This window comes from Balaenoptera acutorostrata, chromosome 3, assembly GCF_949987535.1.
Source record: "Balaenoptera acutorostrata chromosome 3, mBalAcu1.1, whole genome shotgun sequence".
Classification (NCBI taxonomy): Eukaryota; Metazoa; Chordata; class Mammalia; order Artiodactyla; family Balaenopteridae; genus Balaenoptera; species Balaenoptera acutorostrata.
The window spans coordinates 162208824-162230233 of record NC_080066.1 but is presented as its reverse complement, the minus strand read 5'-3'; positions in this window follow the sequence as shown (position 1 = coordinate 162230233).

The following is a 21410-nucleotide window of genomic DNA, read 5'->3' as shown; positions in this document are numbered from 1 at the left end:
GCCTGTGCTCTACAGCCCGTGAGCCACAACTGCAGTGAACCACAACTACTGAAGCCCGGGTGCTTAGATCCCGCGCTCCGCAACAAGAGAATCCACCACAATGAGAAGCCCGCGCACAGCAACGAAGACCCAATGCAGCCATAAATAAATAAATAAATAAAGTAATAAAAAAAAAAACCCCAAAGGAAACCTTAATTTATTATAATTTTCTGGATGTATATTTAGATTTATGTAAACAGTCCACCTTTCTTATATCATTAACCAAGACATTAATCATTAATTCAATCAATCAATTGGCTGTAGATGTAGAGGACAAAGCAGTAAATAAAACAAGATCCCTGCCTACTAGAAAATTTATGTAAATATGTTACACATAGTATTAAGGTATTTTATTGATTCACATACAAAAAAATTATGCAAGCATCAGAGGCTGATCTGTGAAAAGTATCTTCCTTATGCAGTGAAAAATATCTGAGCTCCTGGTCAGCATGGACTAGATCAAAGGCACCGTGCTTCCATTTCAGTTTGAAAACCTTTTCCTTTCATTCCAACTTAAGATCCTGTATCATCAAGGATGCCCATCCTGAACCACCCTGCTTCACTTCCTCATCCCGTTTCTCTGTGTCTAGGAAGCCCTACGGTGACATGGCAAAAACAATAGGCACTATTTCTGGTTCTCAGTCTTCCACTCACCAGCTTTGTGATTTTTTTTTTTTTTTTGGCCATGCCACATGGCATGTGGGATCTTAGTTCCCCAACCAGGGATTGCACCTGTGCCCCCTGCATTGGAAGCACTGAGTCTTAACCACTGGACTACCTGGGAGGTCCCCACCAGCTTTGTGATTTTAAACTAGTCACATAAGTTTAAAACTTTCATTATCTACCCTGAAGGGAAAAAAGTAAGAATTAAATGGGGAAACATTTAATTGAAACACTGGGATATGTAAAACCACCTGGCATTGTTTCGAGTCTAAATACTGCTTGAACATTTTTACAAAAATTATGTTTAATAATTATTAAGAAAGAGAAAATTTGTATATGAAAACAAAAAAGGTGACATTATGGAATAGAAAAGAATGCAGAATTAAACTTTAAAGAAGCCGAAAGTAAAGAATTCGAAAAAATTTCAGCTTGGAGCTAGCATTTCTTAAAGAGTGACAGAGCACCTCCCATTCATGTGATTGATAAGGAACATAATTACCCTTTTCTGTCTCTACTGGTGCTCAGGTAGAAGAAACCTTTAGAAGCACTGAAGGAACAATTAGAATAGTGCTGTGGGCACAGTGGGTTCCCAATCATAATTATTATAATTGCTATCGTTGTTCATGCTACAATAAGAGTGTAGTATATTTTTTTAATTGGAGGAAGTATATCTACCACACGGTTCCAATAGTGTAAGACACATTGGCTAGTACATCTTGGGCATTCAGCATATGTTTTTGTGATTGAGTTCTATGCCGTACAACCAAGAAATGCTTATGAATCTTCTTAATGTCTTGTCGGCTAAGATGCATTATAAATGCTTGAAAGACATTGTTTCATCTTTGCCTTCCACACCCAAAACCAAAATAGTCTAGACTTTCCTTGCTTTGAATTAACAGCCAAAGTGACTTCACTCAGTAAAATCCTGGAGTAAACTCAGCTAAAAATCCAGATATGTTCACATTCATTCTCACACACATAACAAAGAGCTTAGAAAAGCTTGACTTTGCCCACGTGCATCACTATTATGTAACAAGAAGTGTTGCAACAGGAAGTCAAAAAACTTATGGAATAGGTCTGCCAATTCATCAATTTCAATGACATTTTGGAGAAAAAAAGAACTTGTGTGTTTCTGTCACTGTGTAGAATAGGTTTAGTAATATTTATCTCAGATGCTATTTTATTTTGAATTGTATCAAAGAAGGACAAACAAAAACTAGTTTTTCAAATAAAGGAAACGTTTTCCCCCTAGATCTTTGTTTATGTCCTTTACCCAAATGTTGCACAGTAATTGAAACCGATTGACATTCTCCTCCAACAAGGCTAATGGACTTTTAAATATAGAGAATGAGGAACTGGAGTTTTGCTCTCTGGGTCCTCTGGGTGGAATTTGTAGACTCTAAGAGCATGGAATAGAGGGTGCCCTGCCCTGAGATTTTGACATTGCTATATTTATTGGGGGGGTCAGTGACATCCTTTCCCCAGATCAGGTTACCCCCACAGGTCTAGACCCTCTGATTGTGTGTCCCCCAAACTTAGAACCTTTGCAAACACATCTTTTCCAGACAACTAGTAGAGAGAAAGGGAGACGAATGCAGAATTAGAGTTGTTATGAAAATGCCCTAACGTGGGTAACAGAGCACTTATTAGCTGAGAATTGGCATCAAGTGCCCCCTGAAAATGTTCCCATGTTGTAAGCCTTTGTTAGCTTCTGTTCACTTCTTGGGGAGGGCTAATATTTAGATATTAATCTCTAGCAGAATCAAACAGGAACTATTGTAAATAATTTACTTAAAGTATGTGTCAAATCTTTATAAAAGAGTTCCAAAATACTAAGCACGCGGGACTGTGCTATCCCTGTGCAGTTTGCATCCTCAATGTCTTCCGTCATGTTCTCAGGAAGACAGTGCTGTTTTATGTTCCTGTCTTTTTATATACTCTTTCCTATCTGTTCTGGTCATGAACATGATGTTTATCTTTCTCTTGTTATTCTAAGACTCTAGGTTCAACCTCTTTCTGGAAAGAATATATGTAAAAACAACTGTTTAAAATCAATGAGCTTTAAATGAAAACAAGTTACTTTATCTTGTAAAATTTTAATTCCCCAGCCATCTGTCATATTGGCACTCCTTATTTTTACTGTGACTCTAGCTCTATCATTTAAATAAATGGTCCTTGTTTTCTTAGCCCCTTGCATTAATACTGATTAATTTAAGACTAATAGAAATAAACTTATGCTTCTCGTAGAATTATGGAGCTGAGATTTGATCCCACATCTCTTTGATTAACTACTATTGTATACTAACTCTCAAATACCTTTTGAGTATCTCCATTTGGATATCACACAAGCACTTAAATTTTTTTTCAAAAATACATTTTTTTCTTCCTCCTTTTCCCGTCATACCCCCAAACCTGTTGCACCTTCATCCCCAATCACAGGGGATGGTTTCACCATTCAGTGCCCAGAGGAGATCTGGAGGTCCTCCTAGTTTCCTCTATACATTTCTTACACTCGTCTCACACTTGCCATTACTATGTTTTGAGTTCATTCATGCTCACCAGCCAAATGCTACTAGGAATACAGCAATAGTCAAGGCACTACAGTGGTTCTATTACTCACTGTAACAAAAGAGGCCACACACCACGGGACCAATGGGAGGTCTTCATAAGAGAGTTAGAATGGGCTTGCACTAGGGTTTGGGCTTGTGTTAAGTGACTTGGGAAGGCTTCAAGGAAGTAGGAGTTTTTCCTGGATTGAGTAATGTTAGAAAGCAGAGGTAAACTGGCAACATGCTCTGTTTTTTTCCTTAACTGGTGACATTGGTTTATAACATTATATAAGTTTTATGTGTACAACATTATATTTCAACTTCTGTATTCCCTACAGCGTGCTCACAACCAAAAATTTAGCTTCTGTCTGTCACCATAGAGTTGATCCCCTTTATGCATTTGGTCCCCACCCACTTCCCCTCTAGTAACCACTACTCTGTTCTCTGTATCTATGTGTCTGTTTTTGTTTGATTTGTTCATTTATTTTACTTTTGTTTGTTTTTTTATATGAGTGAAATCATACAGTATGTCTCTTTCTCTGTCTGACTTATTTCACTGAGATGTATTTGGTATTTTAACAGGAAATGGAAGGAATAAAAGGGAACTAAAGATGAACTTGGTTTTTAAAAAATGTGGCACTCCCTTGGGTGAGCGAGGGGAATGGTGTCTGAACATTTTTGTGCTTTGCACAATTTACTTACTTTTGTCTGTGTTCAGATCTGCTGATGGAGGTTTCTTGCTTTGTTCCCAGTCTATCACAGTCACAAATATGATACAATGACAATGGACGAGGCTGTTGGTGTCGGTTATCATGATGCATCTCTCCCTTATAGACACTTTATGCCTCCAGATGCATACCACTCTCTGAGGTTGACTGAATGCCTGGTGTTTTATGTCTACCCATCATTTACAAGAAGTTCCCCTCTCACAGAAGACATGTCTTCTGTATTTGTAATTCCCTTAAATCGTATCTTTAAAATCTTAGCTGAGTACCTGCCTCTGAAAAGCATCCTCTAATGAACCTCCTTCTAAATGATGTCCTCACCTCTTAATTCCTCCAAACAGCATTGAAAGCATAAATTCTATTAGAGTATGGAATGTATTTATCATACTTACCACTGTCTCCAGCACCTAGCCCAAATAGAAAGTTACTAGAACATATATGCCGAGAGAAAACATGAACAAGGATTTACTGTGTGCTTGTCCCTGGTGTGGAGATAAGGGTACGAAATGAGGCAGAAATGAACAACTATAGCCTCACCTTCAAGTAGCATGTATGAAATGGAAAATATTGAATGTTATTAATTCAAAATTAGTTAGGTGAATTTAATTAAACTAAATGGACCTCAGCATTGTAGAAATGTTTAGATTGTTTATTTGTTTGTCTTGGGGAGAGGAGGAGGGCTGGAAACATAGGTTAAGAGGAAGGTCATGTAAGTCCAGAAATCCGTTAGTTTTGTTCTACTTCTGCAAAAATAAAATTTTTATTCAAGCATTATTTGGCTGACCGTCACTGTCATTTTGCTTCTTAGTAGCCAAGAGAATTGCCATTGTAAGGAAGTGAACATATTAAGTTCAGGGCTACATGGAGAGAATCTTTTCGTTATAATTTAAGATGTAGGGAATCCCTCTGCAGCACCTAGCACACTTAGAAGGGAAATAAATGGCAATGAATATGTAACCAGATAGAGGTCCCTTGACAGAACAGCAATGTGGAGAAGCTTGACAGCCCCACATTCTTGTGCTAGTAGAGGCAGGTATGCTTAGTCTGTCCCTCATGTGAGCAATTATAAAGCCTGACAAATACAATGACCACTTTCAGTTTCAAATAATCAGCATCCTTAACAGGTCTTTGTTCTTTTTCTCAAAATACATGAGATAAATTCAGTGTCCTTGGCTAAGAATTTTAAAAGAAAAACTTTGCAAAGGGTACTAACTGTGGTAAACATTTAAATATAGAGTTTACTGTTATCAGCAGATGTCAGTTCACTTTCTTCTTAGAGCATCAGTGTGAAGTATGCAGAGCAGATATCATCATCCCCAGTTGACAGATGAAAAAATACGCAGCTAATCTGTTTAGTACCCACGGAAGACATCACTAATAGACCACAGAACTCCTTTCTTCAGAGTTGACACGAAGCTACGAAATCCTTCTCAACAAAGTGCTCTGAGAAACTATCCAGGTGTTGTCATCAAGGATGGATTTATATGCCCAAGAAGATATACGAAATAGTAAGTTTATGGTGTCTAAAACTTCCAAGGTCATAAGGTTTTAAAATACTAGAACATGTTAAAAGTAATCTAGTATACACTATTCTTGGGCCCCATTCCACTGTGACAGTATTCTCTGTTATGGATTATATCCTGCCTTTTAAAATATTCCTTGTCTTTTTTTCTGGAAAAATTCTTCAGAGAAATAAAAGAGGAGAAAGAGAGAGAGACAGAGGAAGAGGGAGAGAAGGAGAGAGAAATCATTCATCTAATATTAACAGTGAAAAATATTTTTAATGAATGTGGCTGATTGGATAGTTTTATCTATACTTGAGATTTTTAAGAACGCTTCTTAAGCTTATTGACCATTGGCCATCCATTAAATACTGACCATAGAGGGAAATGATTTTTCACTATCAAATAATGTCTCTATTTGTATTACATATACATATATTTACATTAATGAATATTGATTGAATTCATAAATAAATCTATATCAATGTGTAAAATACAAAGGGACAGTATTTAAGATTCAAAGTTAAAAATTACAGTTATATGGATTACTTATTTTTATTTATTTTACATAACAAATACATATACTTACTATGCTTTAAGCCCAGTTTTCCTACCTATTTTGCAAAAATATAGATGTTTATAATATCCACTCTACTCCCATAGCCCCTTCATGGGTGGAAATCAGTTTGGCTATATGTCTTTTCAAATGCAGGGCTCAAGGGCAATGATGAACACCTTTTTATTTGGGGGCATCATTACTTATGATGCTCCAATGGTTCTTTGGGATTTAATTATCCAGACTTGTCCTAAACACTACATAAGCAAAATTTCAACTTTTAAATGATATCAGCAAGAAGGAACATTGCAAATTAGCTAGGCTTAGAGGAGGCAAGAAAAGCAGTAAGATCTAGAGCAATGCTTGTCAAACTGAGGCCAGTAGGTCCGGTGGCCACAAATTCCCCTCCATAGGTATTTGCCTTTAATTTAGGTTTCCTATGTCAATGATAATTTTAAATGAGCTAATAATTATATTTTGGATCACCTTGGTGACTACATTATAACCTAATATTGCCGTTTGATTTCAGTGCCATTTTATAATTTTGTGATTTTCATTTGTGGGTTTTTTTTTTTTATATTGGTGTTAATCTACACTCATAGTAGCTTTCCTGGCTGCCTCAAGGATTTCATATTCAAATGTTAAGATGACAAAACATTTCCATCTCCTTCAGTACAAACATGTTGAATTCTTTTAGCAGACAAAATATGTATTTTTCAGTGGAAATTTGAAATTGAATCATTTTATTGAATATGATTCTAAATCATTTAGTAACTTGAAACTTTGAGTTGGCATCATAGAAGCATCTTTATATAGAGAGTCAGGGCATATTTACCAGGGAGCTTACACTTATATCGAAGTTTCAGGTCCCCTAAGTTGCATGGATCGCTTCCAAGACCCACTGAAGTCTCCTGGAACTGGGAACAGGCGCCCCCTGCATGTCATTTTACTTTTACAAAAGACCTGCGTTATTACGTGCTTTCACTAACTGAAAGACATCTGAAGAGGATTTTTGCTTTAATGAAAAACAGACAAAAAAAGGAACGTACTGTTCAGCATTCGTATGTCAGGGAAGCTACAGAGGCAGTGTGTACCCCCCACAGCAGAAATGGCCCAGCTACACTCCTTCCCCGAAACTACACTCAGCATCTCAACATTGAGCCACCATAGCTTTGAATTGTGCCTGTGAGCATCTGGACTTTATCTCAATTTATGTTGTGCATTCATTAGAAAGATGTGTCTTAAGATAATTGCTTCTTTGCTTCATGCCATTAGGCTTAGAAAAGGTTTCATAAGGACACTCTACTTTCATGTAGCAGGAGAAAACTAACATTTTTGTACATTTTGTAACTGTAAATTTTTGTAACATTTATTAATGTAAGGTACGTTAATACCCCTGTCTCTTTTTAGTGCCACTTCCTTCTTGTCCTTCATTTCAGTCAGGTAGGCAATTGTGTGGCAGTGGGATTTTTTGGGGTGTAGATGCAGTGTATTAGTTTGCTAGGGTTGAGGTAACAAATATCACAGACTGGGTAGTTTAAACAACAGAAATATATTTTGTCTCGATTCTGGAGTCTAGAGCCAAGATCAAGGTGTTGGCAGATTTGATTTCTTCTGAGGCCTCATGCCTTGGCCGCCTTCTTGCTGTGTCCTCACGTGGTCCTTCTTCTGTGTGGGCACAAGTCTGATGTCTCTCTCTATGTGTCCTAACATCTAAGAAGAACACCAGCCCGGTTGAACTAGGGACCATCCTAAGGACCTTTTTAACTTAATTACCTATTTAGAAGCCCTATCTCCAAGTACAGTCACATTCTGAGGCACTGGGAGTTAAGGCTTCAACACATGAGTCTTGTGGGGCTAAATATGTATACATACACACGTGTTTATAGGTATGTCCGTATAATTAAGTTATTGATAGGCATCCTGTTGTAAGATTTGGCCCATTGTGTCATCTCTCTGTACATCCAGACAGAAGGTCTTATCTTAATATAAATATTGCCTACAGTGTTTAGCCTCAGAAAGATATTAAGACAGAAATATCTTGGAGACATTGCAGGTTCAGTTCCAAACCACTATAATACAGTGAATATCTCAATAAAGGGAGTCACACAAATGTTTCTTGGTTTTGCAGTGCATATAAAATTTATGTTCGCACTCTACTGTAGTATATTAAATGTACAATAGAATTTTGTCTAAAAAAACCAATGTACATACCTTAATTTAAAAATACTTTATTGCTAAAAAATGCTAAACATCTTCTGAGCCTTCAGCAAATTGTAATCATTTTGCTGGTGAGAGTCTTGCCTTGATGTTGATGACTGCCAACTGATCAGGGGGTGGTTGCTGAAGGTTGGGGTGGCCGTGGTGATTTTTTAAAATAAAACAGCAGGCAGATTTGCCATATTGATTGACTCTTCCTTTCGCAATTCTGTTAGATAACATTTTACCAACAGTAGAACTTCTTTTGAAATTGGAGTCAATCCTCTCAAACTGCTGCTTTATCAACTAAATTTATGTAATATTCTAAATCCTTTGTTTTTATTTCAACCATATTCACAGCATCTTTACCAGGAGTAGATTCCATCTCAAGAAACCACTTTCTTTCCTCATGTATAAGCAACTCCTCACCTATAAGCAACTCCTCATCCATTAAAGTTTTATCATGAGATTGTAACAATTCAGTCACATCGTCAGGGTCCACTTCTAATTCTAATTCTCTTCCTATGTCTACCATGTCTGCAATCACTTCCTCCACTGAGGTCTTGAACCCCTTGAAGTCATCCATGAGGATTGGAATCAATTTCTTCCAAACTGCTGTTAATATTGATATTTTGACCACTTCCCATGAATCATGAATGTCCTTAATGACATCTAAAATATTGAATCCTTTCCAGAAGATTTTCAGTTGACTTTGCCTAGATCCATCAGAGGAATCACTACCTATGGCAGCTATAACCTTAAAAATGTATTTTTTAAATAATAAGACTTGAAAGTCAAAATGACTCCTTGATCCATGGGCTGTAGAATGGATATTGTGTTAGGAGGCATGAAAACCTACATCCATCTCATTGTACATCTCCATCAGAGTAACCAAGTGCATTGTCAATGAGCAGTAATATTTTGAAAGAAATCTTCTGAGCAGTAGGTGTCAACAGTGGGCTTAAAATATTCAGTAAACTATGCTGTAAACAGATATGTTGTCATCTAGGCTTTCTTGTTCCTTTTATATAGTATATTTTGCATAATTCTTAGGGGTCCTAGGATTTTGGGAATGGTAAATGAGCATTGGCTTCAACTAAGTCACCAGCTGCATTAACTCCTAACAAGAGATTCAGCCTGTCCTTTGAAGCCAGGCATTGACTTCTCCTCTCCAGCTATGAAAGTACTAGATGGCATCTTCTTCCAATAGAAGGCTGTTTCATCTACATTGAAAATCTGTTTAGTGTAGCCATCTTCACTGATTATCTTAGCTAGATCTTCTGGATAACTTGCTGTAGCTTCTATATCAGCACTTGCTGCTTCACCTTACTCTTTTATGTTATTGAGATAGTTTCTTTCCTTAAACCTCATGAACCCAACCTCTGCTAGCTTCAAACTTTTCTTCTGTAGCTTCCTTAACTCTCTCAGCCTTCCTAGAATTGAAGAGAGTTAGGGCCTTGCTCTGGATTAGGCTTTGGCTTAAGGGAATGTTGTACCTGGTGTGATCTTCTATCCAGACCGCTGAAACTTTCTCCACATGAACAATAAGATGGTTTTGATTTCTTATCATTTGTGTGTTCACTAGAGTAGCACTTTTAATTTTCTTCAAGAATTTTTCCTTTGCACTCACAACTTGGCTAACGGACACAAGAGGCCTAAATTTCAGCCTATTTTGACTTTTGACATGCCTTCCTCACTAAGTTTAATCATTTCTAGCTTTTGATTTAAAGTGAGAGACATGTGACTCTTCCTTTCACTTGAACACTTTGAGGCTATTGCAGGGATATTAATTGGCATGATTTCAATATTATTGTGTCTCAGGGAGTAGGGATGATGGAGGAGAGGGAGAGAGATGGGGGAAAGGCTGGTTGCTGGAGCAGTCAGAACACACAGGTTTATCATTTAAGTTTGCTGTCTTACATGGGTATGGTTACTGATGCCCCAAAGCAATTACCATAGTAACATCAAAGATCACAGATCACTGATCACAGATCACCACAATAAACATAATAATAATCAAAATTTTGAAATATTGTGATAATTACCAAAATGTGACACAGAGACATAAAATAAGCAAATGCTGTTGGAAAAATGGTGCAATGCAGGGTTGTCACAAACCTTCGTGTAGTAAAAAAATGCAATATCTGAGAAGCACATTAAACTGAAGCACCATACAATGAGGTATCCCTATAGAAAAGAAGAAGCAAGGTTTAAGACAAACAGACCAAGAAGCTGGTCTATGGAAAAGCCTTTCAATTTTCAGTTTACAAACTTGAATGCTAAAAATTTAGTTCTTCTCAGCATCTTGACAAAAGGGAATAACGCTGCTATCAGCAGAACTTATAGTGCAACATATACAATTATCAATGTAAAAAAATACAGTTTCCTTTTTTTATAGAAATCATGTAAAATTCATTAGAGTTTCTCTGATGCAGTACTAAAAACAGAGAATCGACCCATGTGTGAAGTCACACATTCTACGCATTTCAACAAGTCAGATCCCATCTTTGAGTACCGACTCATCTTGAGTTGTTAAAATCTGGTAGTTCCAGGTGAAACAGCATACAAAATTTCTAGCAATGTTGCAAAAAGACCTGAAGAAGCAGGAGTTCCAGGGACAAAAGCTCTTACACATGGTCATCAGTGTGTCAATGAACATAGTATAAGAGTAATTCTATTGCTAAATTATATAGCTGAAAACAATGCAGTGGCAATTTAAGCACATTTGAATTGTTATTAGGTGTGCTTTGATTTTAAGTTCATTTTGTATGTTCTTTAATCATCAAAGACTTAATGTTGAACAATGTTGCACTATTTTCTCAATTTTTATATTCAAGATATTTGTCAGCCTTTTTAGATATCTAAGTGGTTGTGACTTATTCTAATAGTGATTAATTTTATATTTAATTTTGTATTAAAATTTCCAATTTTTAAAGGGCTCCCTAAAGTGTGGAAGCTTCACAAAGCCCCACAAAATTTGGACCTGTCTCAAATTTTGTGGAGTTGTGCTAAATTATTGCAGACAAATGGAAATGAATTTAGAGAGACTAAACAAACACCTAAATGATTCCACTGCATCAGTTGAAACCCACATGCACCAATGCATGCTTTATGAATTAAGCTTTTCAAACAGTGTGTATAGATGGAAGTGTCTGTAGAACTGAGTTCTTCTGGTACATGGCATTAAAGATAAGCAAAACTGACCTACTGCATTCTATTGATGAGAGCTGGTTTAGTATCAGAAAAAAAATGTATGTTAAACTAAGATCCTTATTTAAAGTTTTAGTGTTGTTTGTATTTAATTTATAATTTAATTTTATCATAGTATTAGAACCATAAAATAAGGATGGAACCTGATTTTATCAAGTACATAATGAAGCTACATTTTTATAAACATTATTATAAATTCAATTTTAAGCTTAATTTGAGGTATTTGCTAAGATTTTGTTCTTTATTCATATATGAGTAAGAAAACAAAAAGTACCCTTGCAAATTACAGGGTATTAAACTGAGCAAGTTGGAAAACTAGCATGGTTTTGGTCCTGCAACTAGTTAGCATTAAGACCTCAAACAATTTTGTTATGACATAATTGTCCCATCATTTGAGGAGCTTAAACTAGATGTTCTCTAAAGATCTCTTTTAGTTATGAATTTCTGAGTCTATAATCAGTGCACTGCAAATCTAATGATCTTAACTGCTCTGCCAGGAGAAGTGGTTCTGTGTCTTGGCTTCTTTCCCTAATGTTATCTTGACAAATATCTAAGAAGTGTAGGTTCCGTGATGTGCTTCACTAATCCATAGAAGAAATGCAGAAAATGCTAAAACATCTATTTTCAGAGTATGTTGTGCTTCAATTTTTCTTCATAGGTCACAGAAAATTCATTTAATTTGTCTCATTAAATATTTTAATTTTTAAAGTTTAGCATGTATTTTGTGTCTGATGACTCCCATATTAATTATTAAAGGACTAATGCATGTATAATTTTGCCTCAATTAATCTCATGATGCAGAACTACTCTAATATTTTAGATAAAATTTATGTTAGCTTTCTATTTTGTTATTCAGCTTTGTGTAACATGTGGTTAGACATAATTTCTACTGTCTTATTTAATACAAAAATAATTTATATAAATATATCAGAATTCTCTAGTTTAATCAAATGCACATCAGGACAATATTTTGTTATGTTAATAAATCTAAAAAATAGATAATTGTCCTTGGCTGTTCAGTCTGCTGAATTATGTAAATTATCAAGATGGGTAATACTTAGAGGGTCTAAAATCTAAATACGACGACAGGCAGTAAAACAGACTTATTTGAGTGACTATCCATGATGTCATTTCCAAGGAAAAACTCCTAAGTACAAGAATCTCTAAAATAAATCCTGAAGAGGATGTCCTGAAAATTTTATATTTCCATTTTTTAAAAAAAAACAAGACGGATTCTTAAAAACAAATATAAATCCAAATTTAAAATGTTCTGTGATTTGCTTAGTGAAATTTGATATTGATCACATACTGGAGAATATCTAAAGATTATTTCAACTGATGGTAATTTAAAATCTAGTGTTTTTTTTTAAGTGACATCACAAAATAAAAAGACAATAATATTTTTAAAAGGGTTAAGGGAGAATGGGGGTAAAACCCAATGCAATGCTACAAGCCCTGTTAAAGTGCAACAATATTCAAAATAATATAATACTTGCACGAAATGAAAGCACATATCAATGAAAAACCATAAATAGATCCAATGATATATAAAGGTTCACTATGTATAAAAAAGTGAGCTTTAAAATTAGGGGAGTCAGAAAAGATTACGTGATAAATGATGCCAAGATAATGGAATAACAATTCCGATTTTAAAAAATTATGAAGGAAGAAATTTAATCCTTTTACTGTACCATCCTACTAGGTAAATTTCAAGTGGATTAAAGAGTTTTACATTAAAAACAAAGTGTAGGGGAAAACAAGACTGGCCAAAACAAAATAGAAACCATCAAAACTGGGGAGCAATTTAACTTTCTCTGCTTTTCAATGATGGCAATACCCCCAAAGAAAATTTGAAGATATTTAATATATTCATATTCAAAAGTTTTATATACTTAATACTTTAAAAATGCCAAACCTCTACTCTGTGTAAAGACTTTACTCAATCTATAATATCAATCCACTAATAAATACATGGCCAGAGTACATGAACGAATTAGTCACACCTAATTTAAAAACTCATAAGATATAAGCAACCAAAACAACACTTTAGATCTATTAAATAAATGTATTATTGAAAAATGAAAAGGCATTAGTATGAGCTGGTGAACCCGATGTGCTCATCCATCACCCTTGGCATGATAACCACAAAGAAGACTCTGAATAAGCAATATGTTAGTGTAAACAAGACCCCTAACAATAGTCATATCTTGTGATTAAGGAATTCTACCCCTGGACTTTATCCTAAGCAGACAAAATATATGATATGTGGATGTTTGTTGCAGGATTATCTAATATAGCCTCAATAGGGTGCAGCGATTTCCCTAGGATATGTAAAATAAGTCACATAGGCACAATAAAAATTTATTCAGCTACTAAAATAAAACAAAAAATTATTGATCTGATAATTAAAATAATCTATTTCATACTAAATGTATGATTATGTAAACATGCACAAGTGTTTTAGATAACATGCATTAATACATATTGTTTTGAATTGGGGCGGTTAAATGATGGATGATTTGCAGTTATATTTTTAAATTAGTACTATTGCTTTAAAAAGATTCCCTTTAAAATAGCATTTTCACTCCTATTCACTATTTTTTGCACATGAAATTGAAAAGAATTCAGATATCGTTTACCTTGTTAAGGTAAGAAGTTTAAATTTATTTTCAGTCTTAGGGCAGAGAACTTTCATTCTCTTTTCCTCTGTCTTGGCTTTGCTCCCTTTGGGGGGTGTGTGTGTGTGTGTGTGTGTGTGGTTCTTTTGCTATTCAGCCAGCTAATCCTCAGAGAAATATGCATTGTTTCTGAGGCCAGGAGAGCCTCAAGGAAGCAATGTGAGCGGTGCACTTTCAACCGCCCTGCTTCCTGCTGCGCCAGCCTCACTGTAAATGATGTAAAATGGCATTATCTTCTTCCTATCTTGACAGACACCAGGTTGAAAGAGCACCATTTCACAGCCAGGCAATAGATCCTCCCTTTGTTCTATTTAACCGAGATCACTGAATGGCTCCCTCAGGAGACTGGCATGAGCTCAGCTTGACCCTCCACTGGAGGCCTTTGCCAAAAATCTCAAATACCAGGTGTTTAGTTGTGATTGTTAGTGATATATTTTTGTTTTGTTTTGTTTCGTTTATACCTTTACTGACAAAGCATTATGCTTTAGCTTTAAGAAAAGGGATTACAATAAATTATTGGAATGTGTTTGAATCTCATATCTAGACGACAACACCTCCCAGCCCCACTCCCAACACACACATTCTGGAGAAACTGGAACTGTTGCATAGGAGGCTGACAAGGAGACTCCATGGCTCTTGTCTAGGATGTCTATTTCAATTCATTTCATTTCACTTCATTTCTCTCCTCTCTTCCAATACGTTTTCTGCCAAACTCTGAGACAGGCTTTCGTGATATGTGGATGATCACAGAGAAAATTCTGCCCTCGAGTCTCTCACTGTCTAGAGGGGGAGACAGACAGATAAACAGAGTGCTACAAAACTGTCCTATCTTGGGTGCAGGCTGGGTCTGTGGAGCAGAGAGAAAAGAAGTCTTAACAAGTTCTGAGGCTTCAGGGGATGGAGGCTGTCTGGAGAAACTTCAGAGAAGAACTTCAGAGAACCATTCAAGGAAGAAAAAGAAGGAATAGCAGGAATGTTGAAAACTTAGCATGGGTGGTATCTGCCAATAATTTTGAAAGCATGGCCAGATTACAGGTAAACTAGAGGTGGGGGCTCTTGTGTGAACTTGTGTGTGTGTGTGTGTGTGTGTGCATGCGTGCGGCTTTTTTTGCCATTCAGCCAGCAACTGGTAGTTCCAACATGGAACATAATATCTGACATGCATATACAGTTAGTGTACAGTAGCTAATTGATTGAATAAGTGAATGGAAGCCCCTTCTTAATCTGATATAAAATTAAAAGACAAGCCAAAAAAAAAAAGACAAGCCATGTTGAATAATAGTGGCGAGAGTGGGCACCCTTGTCTTGTTTCTGATTTTAGAGGAAATGCTTTCAGATTGTCACCATTGAGAATAATGTTGGCTGTGGGTTTGTCATATATGGCCTTTATTATGTTGAGGCAGGTTCCCTCTCTGCCCACTTTCTGGAGAGCTTTTATTATAAATGGGTGTTGAAATTTGTCAAAAGCTTTTTTTGCATCTATTGAGATGATCATATGGTTTTCATTCTTCAATTTGTTAATATGGTGTATCACATCAATTGATTTGCACATATTGAAGAATCCTTGCATCCCTGGAATAAATCCTACTTGATCATGGTGTATGATCCTTTTAATGTGCTGTTGGATTCAGTTTGCTAGTATTTTGTTGAGGATTTTGTGTCTATGTTTATCAGCGATGTTGGCCTGTAATTTTCTTATTTTTGAGATATCTTTGTCTGGTTTTGGTATAAGGATGATGGTGGCCTTGTAGAATGAGTTTGGGAGTGTTCCTCCCTCTGCAAATTTTTGGAAGAGTTTGAGAGGATAGGTGTTAGCTCTTCTTTAAATGTTTGATAGAATTCGCCTGTGAAGCCATCTGGTCCTGGGCTGTTGTTTGTTGGAAGATTTTTAATCACAGTTTCAATTTCAGTACTTGTGATTGGTCTGTTCATATTTTCTGTTTCTTCCTGGTTCAGTCTCGGCAGGTTGTACATTTCTAAGAATCTGTCCATTTCTTCCAGGTTGTCCATTTTATTGGCATAGAGTTTCTTGTAGTAATCTCTCATGATCGTTTGTATTTCTGCAGTGTCAGTGGTTACTTCTTTTTTATTTCTAATTCTATTGATTTGAGTCTTCTCCCTCTTTCTCTTGATGAGTCTGGCTAATGGTTTATCAATTTTGTTTATCTTCTCAAAGAACCAGCTTTTAGTTTTATTGATCTTCGCTATTGTCTCCTTCATTTCTTTTTCATTTATTTCTGATCTGATCTTTATGATTTCTTTCCTTCTGCTAGCTTTGGGGTTTTTTTGTTCTTCTTTCTCTAATTGCTTCAGGTGCAAGGTTAGGTTGTTTATTCGAGATGTTTCCTGTTTCTTGAGGTAGGCTTGTATTGCTATAAACTTCCCTCTCAGCACTGCTTTTGCTGCATCCCATAGGTTTTGGGTCGTCGTGTCTCCATTGTCATTTGTTTCTAGGTATTTTTTGATTTCCCCTTTGATTTCTTCAGTGATCACTTCGTTATTAAGTAGTGTATTGTGTAGCCTCCATGTGTTTGTATTTTGTACAGATCTTTTTCTGTAATTGATATCTAGTCTCATAGCATTGTGGTCGGAAAAGATACTTGATACGATTTGAATTTTCTTAAATTTACCAAAGCTTGATTTGTGACCCAAGATATGATCTATCCTGGAGAATGTTCCATGAGCACTTGAGAAAAATGTGTATTCTGTTGTTTTGGGGTGGAATGTCCTATAAATATCAATTAAGTCCATCTTGTTTAATGTATCATTTAAAGCTTGTGTTTCCTTATTTATTTTCATTTTGGATGATCTGTCCATTGGTGAAAGTGGGGTGTTAAAGTCCCCTACTATGATTGTGTTACTGTCGATTTCCCCTTTTATGGCTGTTAGTATTTGCCTTATGTATTGAGGTGCTCCTATGTTGGGTGCATAAATATTTACAGTTGTTATATCTTCTTCTTGGATTGATCCCTTGATCATTATGTAGTGTCCTTCTTTTTCTCTTGTAACAGTCTTTGTTTTAAAGTCTATTTTGTCTGATATGAGAATTGCTACTCCAGCTTTCTTTTGATTTCCATTTGCATGGAATACCTTTTTCCATCCCCTCACTTTCAGTCTGTATGTGTCTCTAGTTCTGAAGTGGGTCTCTTGTAGACAGCATATAGATGGGTCTTGTTTTTGTATCCATTCAGCCAGTCTGTGTCTTTTAGTGGGAGCATTTATTCCATTTATATTTAAGGTAATTATCGATATGTATGTTCCTATTCCCATCTTCTTAAATGTTTTGGGTTTGTTATTGTAGGTATTTTCCTTCTCTTGTGTTTCTTGCCTAGAGAAGTTCCTTTAGCATTTGTTGTAAAGCTGGTTTGGTGGTGCTGAACTCTCTCAGCTTTTGCTTGTCTGTAAAGGTTTTAATTTCTCCATCACATCTGAATGAGATCCTTGTTAGGTAGAGTAATCTTGGTTGTAGGTTTTTCTCCTTCATCACTTTAAGTATATCCTGCCACTCCCTTCTGGCTTGCAGAGTTTCTGCTGAAAGATCAGCTGTTAACCTTATGGGGATTCCCTTGTGTGTTATTTGTTGTTTTTCCCTTGCTGCTTTTAATATGTCTTCTTTATATTTAATTTTTGATAGCTTGATTAATATGTGTCTTGGCGTGTTTCTCCTTGGATTTATCCTGTATGGGACTCTCTGTGCTTCCAGGACTTGATTAACTATTTCCTTTCCCATATTAGGGAAGTTTTCAACTATAATCTCTTCAAATATTTTCTCAGTCCCTTTCTTTTTCTCTTCTTCTTCTGGGACCCCTATAATTCAAATGTTGGTGCGTTTGATGTTGTCCCAGAGGTCCCTGAGACTGTCCTCAGTTCTTTTCATTCTTTTTTCCTTATCCTGCCCTGCAGTAGTTATTTCCACCATTTTATCTTCCAGGTCACTTATCCATTCTTCTGCCTCAGTTATTCTGCTATTGATCCCGTCTAGAGTATTTTTAATTTCATTTATTGTGTTTTTCATCGTTGCTTGGTTCCTCTTTAGTTCTTCTACGTCCTTGTTAAATGTTTCTTGCATTTTGTCTATTCTATTTCCAAGATTTTGGATCATCCTTACTATCATTATTCTGAATTCTTTTTCAGGTAGACTACCTATTTCCTCTTCATTTGTTAGGTCTGGTGTGTTTTGACCCTGCTCCTTCATCTGCTGTGTGTTTCTCTGTCTTCTCATTTTGCTTATCTTACTGTGTTTGGGGTCTCCTTTTCACAGGCTTCAGGTTCGTAGTTCCCGTTGTTTTTGGTATCTGTCCCCAGTGGCTAAGGTTGGTTCAGTGGGTGGTGTAGGCTTCCTGGTGGAGGGAACTAGTGCCTGTGTTCTGGTGGATGAGGCTGGATCTTGTCTTTCTGGTGGGTACATCCACATCTGGTGGTGTGTTTTGGGGTGTCTGTGGCCTTATTATGATTTTAGGCAGCCTCTCTGCTAATGGATGGGGCTGTGCTCCTGTCTTGCTTGTTGTTTGGCATAGGGTGTCCAGCACTGTAGCTTGCTGGTCGTTGAGTGAAGCTGGGTCTTGATGTTGAGATGGAGATCTCTGAGAGATTTTCGCCATTTGGTATTACGTGGAGCTGGGAGGTCTCTTGTGGACCAGTGTTCTGAAGTTGTCTCTCCCACCTCAGAGGCACAGCCCTGATGCCTGGCTGGAGCACCAAGAGCCTTTCATCCACACGGCTCAGAGTAAAAGGGAGAAAAAATAGAACGAAAGAAAGAAAGAGGATAAAATAAAATAAAATAAAATAAAGCTATTATAAAGCAAAGCTATACAGACAAAATCTCACCCAGAAGCATACACATATACACTCACAAAAAAAGGAAAAGGGGAAAAATTAATATCTCCTGCTCCCAGAGTCCCCCTCCTGAATTTGGGATGATTCGTTGTCTATTCAGGTGTTCAACAGATGCATCACATCAAGTTGTTTGTGGAGTTTTAATCCGCTGCTTCTGAGGCTGCTGGGAGAGATTTCCCTTTCTCTTCTTTGTTCACACAGCTCCCAGGGTTCAGCTTTGGATTTGGACCCGCCTCTGCGTGTAGGTCACCTGAGGGCGTCTGTTCCCCACTCAGACAGGACGCGGTTAAAGGAGCAGCTGCTTCGGGGGCTCTGGCTCACTCAGGCCGGGGGGGAGGGAGAGGTACGGATGCGGGGCGAGCCTGCGGCGGCAGAGGCCAGCGTGACATTGCACCAGCCCGAGGTGCGCCGTGCGTTCTCCCGGGTAAGTTGTCCCCGGATCACGGGAGCCTGGCCGTGGCGGGCTGCACAGGCTCCCGGAAGGAGCGGTGTGGATAGTGACCTGTGCTCGCACACAGGCTTCTTGGTGGCAACAGCAGCAGCCTTAGCATCTCATGCCTGCCTCTGGGGTCCGTGCTGATTGCCGCGGCTCACGCCCATCTCTGGAGCTCATTTAGACTGCGCTCTGAATCCCCTCTCCTTGCGCACCGCAAAACAAAGAGGCAAGAAAAAGTCTCTTGCCTGTTCGGCAGCTGCAGACCTTTTCCCAGACTCCCTCCCGGCTAGCTGTGGTGCACTAGCCCCCTTCAGGCTGTGTTCACGCCGCCAACCCCAGTCCTCTCCCTGCGATCCAACCTCCGAAGCCCGAGCTTCAGCTCCCAGCCCCGCCCGCCCCGGCGGGGGAGCAGACAAGCCTCTCGGGCTGGTGAGTGCTGCTCGGCATCGAGCCTCTGTGCTGGAATCTCTCCGCTTTACCCTCCGCACCCCTGTGGCTGCGCTCTCCTCCGTGGCTCCGAAGCTTCCCCCCTCCACCACCCGCAGTCTCTGCGCGCGAAGGGGCTCCTAGTGCATGGAAACCTTTCCTCCTTCACGGCTCCCTCCCACTGGTGCAGGTCCCGTCCGTATTCTTTTGTCTCTGTTATTTCTTTTTTTCTTTTGCCCTACCCAAGTAAGTGGGGGAGTTTCTTGCCTTTTGGGAGGTCTGACGTCTTCTGCCAGCGTTCAGTGGGTGTTCTGTAGGAGCATTTCCACGTGTAGATGTATTTCTAATGTATCTGTGGGAAGGAAGGTGATCTCCGCGTCTTACTCTTCCGCCATCTTGCCCGCTCCCGAAAACTTTGCAGTTTTAACACTGGGTGCAGAGCAGAGTCTAGTGCTTTCATATTGAGGAGGAGGTGCTCTGTAACTCACCTGAGAAAAGGTGTGACCTGTCTCCTTTCCTTCCTGGTGGCAAGGCTGGAGCTGCTATTGAACACACAACTAGGCTTCCTGTTTTAAATGCCAGGAACACTATATTCTTTATTTTCATAAGAAACTTAGAAACTAAAAGATATGTTTTTTAATAAATAAGTGTTCTAGATCAGGAAGCCAGTGTATATATAGGTTTTAGCAGGTGGGTTATAAAATGTCCCCTTAATGCCAATCATGTATAGTAGTAGCTTTTTAAATTATAAATGCAGTCATTGAAAAGGCAAACACAGACCTTAAAATGTAACAGTAAGCTACTGAATTAAATCCAAGTGGAAAAGCATCAAGCAACAGGATTTTATAAATATGTGTAATATCCACAAAGTATAATCACGCTGAAAGAAATTTGACTTCTTGAAAGAGTAATATTATTTCTAAGAGTGAAGTTTCACAACATAATTTTTAATCCATAGTTTAAATCAGCCATAGTTTAAATTAGGAATGATAGAAAAAATTCAATATATTTGATTTCTGAGATCTGGAGTACATGTATATCAGGAGATTAACATATATATTATATACACATATAATGCTATATTATATATGTATTTACCTAAACTTCAGATCTGATATAAACTCTAGATGGAACGTTTATCTTGATAGAACTGGTTGATATTAATTCTAAGAAATATAACTTGAACATGTGTCTTAAGTATCATGTCAAACAAGTACACTTTATAATATTTATAAAATCAATATACTAGAATCATAATGTCGTTATAAATAATTGTACTTCTATATTTTAATTTTGTTAATCAGAGCCTATAAATTAAGTTCAATAGAGTTATGTGCACTTCATAAATTATTATTTGAGCAACTAATTTGCTTTAAGGAACTCAAACAAAGCTTAAATAAACTACTTTATCAATGGGAATTACAATATTTTAGCCTAGGGTTTTATGAACTTGGTCTCAAGAAATAAAAACCATCCTGAACTAACATTTCTCTGTTTCTATTATTAGCCACCATTGTGCAAACTCAGCTGTCTGGATCACTATCAAGCTTTAAGAAGTAATCTAATCATTGTACTTTTTATCGCTTTAAAA